This window comes from Carassius auratus, unplaced genomic scaffold, assembly GCF_003368295.1.
Source record: "Carassius auratus strain Wakin unplaced genomic scaffold, ASM336829v1 scaf_tig00051630, whole genome shotgun sequence".
In the NCBI taxonomy this organism is placed as follows: Eukaryota; Metazoa; Chordata; class Actinopteri; order Cypriniformes; family Cyprinidae; genus Carassius; species Carassius auratus.
Genome location: NW_020527208.1, coordinates 30,001 through 37,500, shown reverse-complemented (window position 1 = coordinate 37,500; position 7,500 = coordinate 30,001). Strand labels below are relative to the sequence as shown.

The 7,500-nt window shown below is 36.7% G+C and overlaps 3 non-coding genes across 3 annotated transcripts; all 3 read left to right on the top strand.

Annotated features, from left to right (window-relative positions):
- Positions 1–4,212: 4,212 nt before the first annotated feature.
- Positions 4,213–4,331, top strand: LOC113089995 (5S ribosomal RNA). The gene has a single exon (XR_003286793.1). It is a non-coding gene; the product is annotated as a 5S ribosomal RNA (ribosomal RNA).
- A 1,342-nt stretch (positions 4,332–5,673) lies between these two features.
- LOC113090013 (5S ribosomal RNA) lies at positions 5,674–5,792 on the top strand. The gene has a single exon (XR_003286811.1). It is a non-coding gene; the product is annotated as a 5S ribosomal RNA (ribosomal RNA).
- Positions 5,793–6,154: 362 nt separating this feature from the next.
- On the top strand, positions 6,155–6,274 carry LOC113090010 (5S ribosomal RNA). The gene has a single exon (XR_003286808.1). It is a non-coding gene; the product is annotated as a 5S ribosomal RNA (ribosomal RNA).
- Positions 6,275–7,500: the final 1,226 nt, after the last annotated feature.

The following is a 7,500-nucleotide window of genomic DNA, read 5'->3' as shown; positions in this document are numbered from 1 at the left end:
GCAAGGGGTGTAGCGATAATGATTAAAAAAGATAGGATTGAAAATGTAAGGCAGGTGTACAGAGATCAGATAGGGAGAATTTTAGTTATAGAATTTAAATTCAGAGGTATTGAATTCAGATTAATTAATATATATGTTCCCAACGTGGAAAATGATAAGAGATGTTGTATTGAGGAGCTAAGGGATCTAATTGTTGGAAGGTGCATAATAGTAGGCGACTTTAACATTATATGTAGTAGATTGGATGTTGGGAAAGGAGGGAGTTTCAGGTGGGAAAAATCAAGATTAATGTTAATGGAAGTAATGAGGGATAAGGGATTACTTGATGTATGGAGACATGAGAATCCGGAGAAGAGAGAGTTCACAAGGAGGCAGATGAGAGAAGGGATATTAAAGCAGAGTAGGATTGATTTAGTGATAGTGCAGGGAGATACCATAAGTTACATTGATGAAATAAGACATCAGCAGAATAACTTTAGTGATCATGATGGGGTTAGGTTTAGGATCAAAGTCGGAAGGAGAGAGGTGGGTGGAGGGATGTGGATACTAAATGCAGTGTATATTGAAGAAGAGGAGTATAGACAACAGATAAAAGTGTTACTACTTCAGGAAAATCAGTGGTTGGAGGAATGCTTGGAGGAAGATGAATTTAATAATGACATTGGTAAGAGATGGGAGGAGGTAAAACATAAAATTAAAGCTTTAAGCATAAGGTATAGTAAGAAAAGAAAAGAGAGGATGATGAAAGAGGAAAGGGAGCTTAGAGAGCAAGTGAGGATAGAACTCAGCAGAGTAGATGATGAAGAAGGATATTGCATGGAAAAGTATATAGAAGCAAATATGAGGTTAGAGAGATATGAGAAAGAAAAATGCAAAGGAGCAATTTTAAGGAGTAAGGCGAAATATGCACTGGAAGGAGAAAAGTGCACAGGGTATTTCCTGGGTTTAGAAAAAAGAAGGCAAGGTAAGACATATATCCATGAAATATATTCAAAAAAGAGAGAGATAATAACAGACTATGTAGATATATTGGAGAGGGTGCAAGAGTTTTATGGTGAGTTGTATATGAGAGGATGTGTGGATGAGGCAAGTATAGAGGACGTATTGAAGTGTGTAGAGAGGGAGCTAGGGGAAGAAGAAAAGGGATGGTGTGATAGAGAGATAGAGGAAGAAGAGGTTATAGCTGCAATAGAAGGTTTAAGAAGTGGGAAAAGCCCAGGAAGTGATGGGATAGGGACAGAATGGTACAAATTATATAAAAATGATGTAGCACCAATTTTAGTGGAAGTATATAAAGGAATGGAGAGAACAGAAATAATACAGAGTAAAATGGTAGAGGGAGTGATAACACTAGTTTTTAAGAAGGGGAATAAATTAGATTTAGAAAATTATAGGCCGATTAGCTTGTTAAACACAGACTACAAAATACTCACCAAAGTTTTGGCAAACAGGATGAAAAGAGTAATCGGAGATATTATTCAGCCAACACAAAGCTACAGCATTCCTGGAAGAGAAATAGCAGATACAATTGGAACAATCAGAGATGTGATTGAGTATATGAAGAGGGATGGGAAGGGTGGGATAGTGTTGGGGATAGACTGGAACAAGGCCTTTGATAGGGTCGAACACAAGTTTTTATTTAAGGTCTTGGAAAAGTTTGGTTTTGGGGAGAGAATGGTAGGATGGGTGAGGAGATTGTATGGAAGTGCAAGAAGCTGTGTAAAGGTGAACGGAATATTGACAGATACATTTGATGTGGGAAGGTCAGTGCGGCAAGGCTGCCCGCTATCCGCTTTGTTATACGCCCTTTCTGTGGAACCTTTGGCATCATTAATTAAGAGAGACAAGAGAATAAGAGGAATTGAGTTGCCATATGGAGGGAAGTGTATAATTAACCAGTATGCCGATGACACAACAGTGACAGTAAGGGAAATAAGCAGTGTGGGAAAGGTTTTAGAGTTGGTGGAAAAATATGGAAAGGCATCAGGGGCGAAAATAAATAGAGAAAAATCTGAAATAATGTATATAGGAGAAGTAGAAAGATCTGATGTAGGTGTGAGGGTTGAGGAAAAGTACATGAAAGTGTTGGGTGTATATTTAGGGGTAGATTCAAAGGAGGCAAGGGATATAACATGGGCTGGAGTGATAAATAAGATAAGAACAGTTTGTATTGCATGGAGAGGAAGAAAATTAAGGATAAAAGGGAAAATAATTGTGGTTAATAATCTTATGCTGTCGGTATGTGTATATGTAATGAGTGTAATTGAAATGCCTGAGTGGGTGATGAATGAGTTAAATAAAATTGTACATGATTTTATATGGGAAGGGAAGGGAGTGAAAATTGCACAAAAACATTAGTGGCGAGGAAACAGGAAGGTGGACTAAAGCTGATTGATTTAGAAACAAAAAAGTTGGCAATAAGAATAAAAACTGTTAAAAAATATATGGAAGGAAGATGGGAGTTTGGTTGGAGAGAATTTTTAAAGAAATATATTGATGATGTTGGAAGAATGGGAGAGTATGGGTGGTATATGGGCTTTAAGCAGTCAATGACTGTGGGAATGCCAGACATATACAGGGAGGTGATGGAGGCATGGAGGCAATTCCTGCCAAAAGTAGAATATGATTGCACAGAGGTGCACACATTTATAAATTTGCCATTGTTTTTAAATGATAAATTTAAACACAACAATAAAACATTGTATGAGCCCAAATTCTTAGAAGCCGGAATAAGGCAAGTGAAAGATATTATATATGAAGTTATTCCAGGTTTTCTTAGAAATAACTGTATATATGACTCCGTGTGTGAGTTGGATGGCATGGAGAGCAGAGTAAAGGTGGAAAATATATATGAAAGAATTAAAGCAAGTCTACCATCGAAATGGGTGAATGTTATAGAAAAAAGTTGTGTAAAGAAAAAACAACAGGATTTGCCTGAGATGTACATAATGAAAGACGGGGAAAAATATAATATAAAAAGCATTAGCGTAAAGAAAGTCTATGACCTGTTTATAATGGATCAAATAAAAGTGCCAGCATCTGAAAAAGTATGGAGTAGGGTGTTTGAAGACTTGGATGTAAAGAAAATATGGTCAAATATGGACATAAAATACAATACTATAGAATGTGAAAATAATGACTTCTTAATAAGACACAATAGAATCTATACAAATGTAGTACTAAACAAAATAAATAATGCTAATAATGTGATGTGTGATGTATGTAACAAGGAACATGAGACTTTTTTGCATTATTTTTTGCAATGTGATGAATTAAAAGATTTTTTTGTTTTCTTAAAAAGTCTATTAAAAAATAATTGTTTTGAGGATGTGAATTTGGAGGAGGGATGGGGAAAAATATTTTTATTTGGAGTGTTTCAGAAGACGACAGCAATAGACTTTTGGTTTATCAATTATGTTCTAAGCCACGCCAGATTAGCTGTTGTACTTAGACGGAATTATGCACACTTTGAAGGGAGAAAAGTCAAAATAAAAGACTTGTTCAAAGCAATAATGACAAGAGATATTGAAATGTGCTATAAATATGGGGGAGATGATGTGAAGGAATTCTTTGTAACTGGAAACAAATTCATAAAAGAAGGAGAGAGAAAAGAGGTTTTGTATAACTGGTAAAAATTATGTTATGAAGGTAAAAAAAAAAAAAAAGAAAAATGAAATGATTACGTTGTTTAATGTGAACAATTGAAACTGAACTGTAAATTTGTGAATTTCAATAAAAAAGAGAAAAAAAAGGCTATGCCTGATCTCGTCTGATCTCGGAAGCTAAGCAGGTTTGGGCCTGGTTAGTACTTGGATGGGAGACCGCCTGGGAATACCAGGTACTGTAAGCTTTTTGTAAATTTTTCACTTAGTATATAATAATTTTGCCAAAAAATAGAGTCAATAGCCGATCTCTGAATATAAGCAGGTTTGGGCCAGGTTAGTACATGGATGGGAGAATGCCTGGGAATACCAGGTGCTTTAAATTTTTGGATATTTTTCACGAATTATATAATAATCTTGCAAAAAAAGAAAAAAGAGTCAATGCCCGATCTCTGAATTTTAGCAGGTTTAGGTCTAGTTAGTACTTGGATGAGAGACCGCCTAGGAATACTAGGTGCTTTAAGCTTTTGGGTTTTCTTTCCTACTTATATAATGTACTGGCGAGTAGATTGGCTGATCTTTAAATAGCATTCTCTTTGCAGCAGTCTTCGCTTACGGCCATACCAGCCTGGCTATGCCCGATCTCGTCTGATCTCGGAAGCTAAGCAGGTTTGGGCCTGGTTAGTACTTGGATGGGAGACCACCTGGGAATACCAGGTGCTGTAAGCATTTTGGAAATTTTTGACTTAGTATGTAATAATTTTGCCAAAAAATAGAGTCAATGCCCGATCTCTGAATATAAGCAGGTTTAAGCCAGGTTAGTACATGGATGGGAGACTGCCTGGGAATACCAGGTGCTTTAAATTTTTGGAATTTTTTCACTTAGTATATAATAAATTTGGCAAAAAATAGAGTCAATGCCCGATCTCTGAATATAAGCAGGTTTAAGCCAGGTTAGTCCATGGATGGGAGACTGCCTGGGAATACCAGGTGCTTTAAATTTTTGGATATTTTTCACAAATTATATAATAATCTTGCAAAAAAGAAAAAAGAGTCAATGCCCGATCTCTGAATATAAGCAGGTTTGGGCCAGGTTAGTACATGGATGGGAGACTGCCTGGGAATAGCAGGTGCTTTAAATTTTTGGATATTTTTCACGAATTATATAATAATCTTGAAAAAAAAAAAAGAGTCAATGCCCGATCTCTGAATATAAGCAGGTTTGGGCCAGGTTAGTACATGGATGGGAGACTGCCTGGTAATACCAGGTGATTTAAATTTTTGGATCTTTTTCACGAATTATATAATAATCTTGCAAAAAAGAAAAAAGAGTCAATGCCCGATCTCTGAATATAAGCAGGTTTGGGCCAGGTTAGTACATGGATGGGAGACTGCCTGGGAATACCAGGTGCTTTAAATTTTTGGATATTTTTCACGAATTATATAATAATCTTGAAAAAAAAAAAAGAGTCAATGCCCGATCTCTGAATATAAGCAGGTTTGGGCCAGGTTAGTACATGGATGGGAGACTGCCTGGGAATACCAGGTGCTTTAAATTTTTGGATCTTTTTCACGAATTATATAATAATCTTGCAAAAAAAAAAAAAAAAAAAAAAAAAGAGTCAATGCCCGATCTCTGAATCTTAGCAGGTTTAGGTATGGTTAGTACTTGGTTGAAAGACCGCCTAGGAATACCAGGTGCTTAAAGCTTTTGGAATTTTTTCACTTAGTATGTAATAATTTTGCCAAAAAATAGAGTCAATGCCCGATCTCTGAATATAAGCAGGTTTGGGACAGGTTAGTACATGGATGGGAGACTGCCTGGGAATACCAGGTGCTTTAAATTTTTGGATATTTTTCACAAATTATATAATAATCCTGCAAAAAAAGAAAAAAGAGTCAATGCCCGATCTCTAAATTTTAGCAGGTTTAGGTCTGGTTAGTACTTGGATGAGAGACCGCCTAGGAATACTAGGTGCTTTAAGATTTTGGGTTTTCTTTCCTACTTATATAATGTACTGGCGAGTAGATTGGCTGATCTTTAAATAACATTCTCTTTGCAGCAGTCTTCGCTTACGGACATACCAGCCTGGCTATGCCCGATCTCGTCTGATCTCGGAAGCTAAGCAGGTTTGGGCCTGGTTAGTACTTGGATGGGAGACCGCCTGGGATTACCAGGTGCTGTAAGCATTTTGGAAATTTTTCACATAGTATGTAATAATTTTGCCAAAAAATAGAGTCAATGCCCGATCTCTGAATATAAGCATTTTTGGGACAGGTTAGTACATGGATGGGAGACTGCCTGGGAATACCAGGTGCTTTAAATTTTTGGATATTTTTCACAAATTATATAATAATCTTGCAAAAAAAGAAAAAAGAGTCAATGCTCGATCTCTGAATTTTGGCAGGTTTAGGTCTAGTTAGTACTTGGATGAGAGACCGCCAAGGAATACCAGGTGCTTTAAGCTTTTGGGTTTTCTTTCCTACTTATATAATGTACTGGCGAGTAGATTGGCTGATCTTTAAATAGCCTTCTCTTTGCAGCAGTCTTCGCTTATGGCCATACCAGCCTGGCTATGCCCGATCTCGTCTGATCTCGGAAGTTAAGCAGGTTTGGGCCTGGTTAGTACTTGTGATGGGAGACCGCCTGGGAATACCAGGTACTGTAAGCTTTTTGGAAATTTTTCACTTAGTATATAATAATTTTGCTAAAAAATAGAGTCAATGCCCGATCTCTGAATATAAGCAGGTTTGGGCCAGGTTAGTACTTGGTTGAAAGACCGCCTAGGAATACCAGGTGCTTAAAGCTTTTGGAATTTTTTCACTTAGTATATAATAAATTTGGCAAAAAATAGAGTCAATGCCCGATCTCTGAATATAAGCAGGTTTAAGCCAGGTTAGTACATGGATGGGAGACTGCCTGGGAATACCAGGTGCTTTAAATTTTTGGAATGAGAGACCGCCAAGGAATACCAGGTGCTTTAAGCTTTTGGAATTTTTTCACTTAGTATATAATAAATTTGGCAAAAAATAGAGTCAATGCCCGATCTCTGAATATAAGCAGGTTTAAGCCAGGTTAGTACATGGATGGGAGACTGCCTGGGAATACCAGGTGCTTTAAATTTTTGGATATTTTTCACGAATTATATAATAATCTTGAAAAAAAAAAAAAGAGTCAATGCCCGATCTCTGAATATAAGCAGGTTTGGGCCAGGTTAGTACATGGATGGGAGACTGCCTGGGAATACCAGGTGCTTTAAATTTTTGGATATTTTTCACGAATTATATAATAATCTTGAAAAAAAAAAAAGAGTCAATGCCCGATCTCTGAATATAAGCAGGTTTGGGCCAGGTTAGTACATGGATGGGAGACTGCCTGGGAATACCAGGTGCTTTAAATTTTTGGATCTTTTTCACGAATTATATAATAATCTTGCAAAAAAAAAAAAAAAAAAAAAAAAAAGAGTCAATGCCCGATCTCTGAATCTTAGCAGGTTTAGGTATGGTTAGTACTTGGTTGAAAGACCGCCTAGGAATACCAGGTGCTTAAAGCTTTTGGAATTTTTTCACTTAGTATGTAATAATTTTGCCAAAAAATAGAGTCAATGCCCGATCTCTGAATATAAGCAGGTTTGGGACAGGTTAGTACATGGATGGGAGACTGCCTGGGAATACCAGGTGCTTTAAATTTTTGGATATTTTTCACAAATTATATAATAATCCTGCAAAAAAAGAAAAAAGAGTCAATGCCCGATCTCTAAATTTTAGCAGGTTTAGGTCTGGTTAGTACTTGGATGAGAGACCGCCTAGGAATACTAGGTGCTTTAAGATTTTGGGTTTTCTTTCCTACTTATATAATGTACTGGCGAGTAGATTGGCTGATCTTTAAATAACATTC